Here is a 4,507-nt window from a genome sequence, read left to right as displayed (position 1 = left end):
CTAGATAACACAAATTTTCTCTTTCTGAAAAGAAAAAAAAAAAAAAGATTCTCAAGGAATTTGCATACAGAGTTAGTCACCTGCATGACATTTTTCCTTCCTATTGCAATCACAATCAGAACTTTATATAACATTATGTTATCATCATATAAGTGCCAGGTGGCTTCACTTCAGCATTTGGACAACAAAAATTAAACTTCCCTGAGTTGCAATGGTGATGTCTCTTCAATGGAATCCAGAAATAAACAAAATGTTACACAATTCTAAATGAAATATCACAAATATGTCTGTGTACTCTTACCAAATCATCCTCAGTTTGTGGTCCTTTTTACTAGAATCCAGATTTTAATAGAGGGAGATAATGCTATTGAGGTGATAGTAGTGTGTTTAAAATATTTTTCAAAGAAGGCTGTGTGCCACCTGATTGCTGTAATAGCAAAACTACAGAAACAGATGAAGATATGGTTATCTTCTGAGAATTGTATCTATGAAATACATGAAAGCTGTCCTCTTTAATTCAATAAAAATTTAACAAAAAAGCAATAGTTGGATAGCATCTGGTTCTAAATAGAACTTCTATAACATTTTATTTGAAATCAGTCTGAAGGTGACTATTGTTCAATAAAAACTGTTATTTTCTTAAAAAATCCTAGTATATGATAGGAAAACATCTATATTAAAAACGTTTTCAATGCATCAAAATACATTAAAATGATTTTAAATATAATAAACATTTTGATGACTCAGATGACATATTTATATGGATAAATTTGATGAAACATACCTTTTTTATAAGATACTGGATTCTCACTAAAATCCTTTATTTTGATGAACTTTGTAGTATTTATTTCTCCCTTTTTTGATAAAGACCAATGGCACTCAACTGCCAAAATATATCTGTCCTTAGAAGATCTTCTTGGTGATACTCAAAAAATAAAAACTTTCTTTAGACTATTAATGAGAATTTTGATGATATACTTGCTGTATGACATTGAAAGCAAAATTCCAATTTTTCATATATAAAAGCAGTAGTGGTGCCTACAATTATTGTACCTAAAAAGTATGAAATTGTAGTAAGAAAATATCTTTAGTTGCTATCTATTGAGAAGAGACTATCAGATTGTAACTTACAAACATCATGTTGTTTTTATGCCTCATTTGGCAACATTCATCAGTTTAGAAAAATCAGTTCATTAATGAAAACAAAAAGCAACAAATTAATTAATTAGTACAATTACAATCCTTTGGGGGTATAGTTTAATTCTTCCAGGATGAGTAAATCAAAGGGCATTTGTAGTAGCCTCTCTCAAACAACGTGTTTATTTGTGCCCTCTTCCTTAAGCCCAGGATCTTTGATTTCTTTATCTGATAGTAGCCACTGTTATGTTTTATTAAAAAATTTAAAAGATTTTCTATCTACATTTCAATGAAAGTACTGCCAGTAGCTTGTGAGTAACACTTTTTATGTGTATACACACTTCATTTTCTTTATCCATTCATCAATGGACTCTTAGATTGTGTCTATTTCTTGCCTATTGTGGATACTGCTGTAATAAACATGGTAGCATAGATGTCCATTTAGCAGGCTTATTTCATTTCCTTTGGATATATACCCAGTAGTGAGATTGCTGGATAATATGAAAGCTGTGTTTTAATTTTTTAGGAGCCTCCATGTTATTTTTTCACCAGGGTCGTACTAATTTATATTCTCCTCAACAGTGTGCCAGAGCTCCATTTTCTCCACATCTTCGCTAGCATTTATTTTTTGTCTGGTTGATAATAGCCAGTCTAACTGGATTTGGGGGTTATATCATTGTGATCTGAATTCCATTTCCATGATAATTGGTGGTGTTGAAAACTGCAACAAATGGATGGAATTGTCACTATGTCAAGTGAAATAAGTCAGACATAAAAAGACAACTACCACACAATTTCACTCATATGTGTATTCTCAAAAAAATTGATCTGGTAAGAAGTAGGGAGTAAACTGGTGCTTCCCAGAGGCTGTGTGGAGAGGGTAAAAGGGGGGATAGGAAAAAGCTGGAAAGTTGGAACTAGATCACATTTAAGCAGGAGTAGGAAACTCTGGTGTTCTTTTTCACAGTTCATAATGATACTGCACCATATATTTTTCTAAAAAGAAAACTAGAAGAAAGTTCTTTGAATGTTTTTATTATAAAGAAATGAGAACTTAACCCTGATTTGAACATTGCAAAATGTATGCACGCATTAAAATATCACATAATACAATTTAAATGTGTACAATTTCTATGTATAAGTTAAAAATAAGCATAAAATGAAATTCAAGATATAAATAATAACAAAAGGGACTGTCTCTTTTATTAGTCTGTGAATATTTTAGCAACTCTACAGAGACAAAATTAAAGTTTTTGGACAGAACTAAGTAAACCTTGCTAAAGAGTAGAGGAACCTTTTCATTCCTTTTTCTCTCATTTTCTATAGAATGTGTTCTTCTGGAAGAGCTTCAGGAAACAGGCACATTCATATGGACATTGCACTTTCTCTCTTCTTTTGGTCTTATTCATCAGTTTCAAACATGCTTAATTAACTGTATATATTTGTGTGTGTGCATGTGATAATTCTATTCCATTGGTCTATGTGTCTCTTTTTTGACTAGTACCAGGCTTTTTGATAATAACTTCCCTATCTAAGGCCATACCATCCTGAATGCGCCCGATCTCCTCTGATAATAACTCCTGTAGTGTGTCTTGAAATCCAGTATTGTGATGTCCCTGGCTTTGTTTGCTTTAGCTACTCAGGATCAATTCTGTTTCCATATGAATTTTAACATCCGTTTTCCAAGAATGCCATAAGTATTTTGATTGGTATCATATTGAATTTGGAAACTGCTTTCAGTAATATGGACATTTTTTGATATTGATTCTTCCAAATCATGAATATGGAAGATTTTTTCCATTTTTTGTGTCTTCTATTTCTTTATTTAATTTTTGGTTTTACTCATCATAGAGATTTTGACATCCTTGGTTAAATTTATTCCAAGGTATTTAATTTTTGTAGCTATTGTGAATGTGATGGATCGTAGAAGTTCTTTCTCAGCGATGGCATTGTCTGTGTATACAAAGGCTATTGATTTTTGAGTGTTAATTTTATTGTCTATCACTTTACCAAAGTCTTTTGTGAGTTCCAATAGACTCCGAGTGGAGCCTTTTCTATCTACTTTATACAGAATCATGTCATCTGCAAATTGGGATATTTTTACTTTTTCCTTCCCAATTTGTATCCCTTTTATTTTTTTCTCTCTTGCCTAATGGCTCTTGTTTAAAATCCAAGACTATATTGAATAACAATGGTGAATGTGGCCCTCTTTTGTTCTGGTTTTTAGTGGGAAAGTTCCCAGTTTTTCTTCATTTAATAAGATACTGACTGTGGGTTTTTCACAGATTTCCTTGATTTTCTCGGGGAATGTTCCTTTTTACCTAATTTGCTGAATATTTTCATCATGAAATTATGTTGTATTTTATGGAATGCTTTTTCTACATCTATTGAGATAATCATATGGTGTTTGTTCTGCAGTTTGTTAATATGATACATCACATTTAGTGACTTGTGAATAATGAAACATCCTTACATACCATGGATAAATCCCACATGGTACTGGTGAATGATTTTTCTTATATTTTCTTGCATTCTATTGGCTATAATTTCATTGACGATTTTTACATCTATGTTCATCATAAAAATTGGCCTAAATTGGCATAAAAATTAGCTCTCTTTCTGTGCTGTATCTTTTTCAGGTTTAGGAAATTAAGGTGATGCTGGCTTTATAGAAATAGTTATTCAATTATTTTTTGAATAGCTTGAGTACAATTGGAATTATTTCATCTTTACATGCCTGGTAGAATTCAGCAGTGAAGGCATACAGTCCGAAATTTTTTTCATTAGGAAGGTCTTCATTACTGATTCAATCCATATCTTGTTAATTGGTCTCTTTAGGCTTTCTATATCTTTATGGCTCAATTTTGGTAGATTATATGTGTCTAGGAATTTATACATTTCTTCTAGATTTCCTGATTTGTTGGCATACAGCTCTTTGCAGTAATTCCTGATGGTTTTTTCTTTATTTCTGTAATATCTGTTGTACATTTCCTTTTTCATCTCTGTTTTTATTGATTTGAGTCTTCTCCATTTTTTTGTCATTAGGTGGGTTAAGGGTGTATTAATTTTGTTGACTTTTTCAAAAAATACCTCTTCACTGATCTTTTGTATTTATTGTTTTTCAATTCTATTTATTTCTTCTCTAATTTTAATTATTTCTTTTCTCCTATTAGTTTGGGGTTTGGTTTTTTGTTGTTTTTCTAGGTCCTTGAGATTCACCTTTAGCTCATTTAGTGGGTACCTTTCCAATTACTCGATGTAGGCATCAATTGCTATAAACTTTCCTCTTAACACTACTTTGGGTGTATCCCATAAGATTTGATATGTTGTACTGCCATCTTCATTCGTTTCCAGAAAGTTTTTGATTTTA

The sequence above is a fragment of the Oryctolagus cuniculus genome, chromosome 14, assembly GCF_051225735.1.
Source record: "Oryctolagus cuniculus isolate XC-2025 breed Fujian yellow rabbit chromosome 14, ASM5122573v1, whole genome shotgun sequence".
NCBI classification, from domain to species: domain Eukaryota; kingdom Metazoa; phylum Chordata; class Mammalia; order Lagomorpha; family Leporidae; genus Oryctolagus; species Oryctolagus cuniculus.
This window is presented reverse-complemented; position numbering follows the sequence as displayed.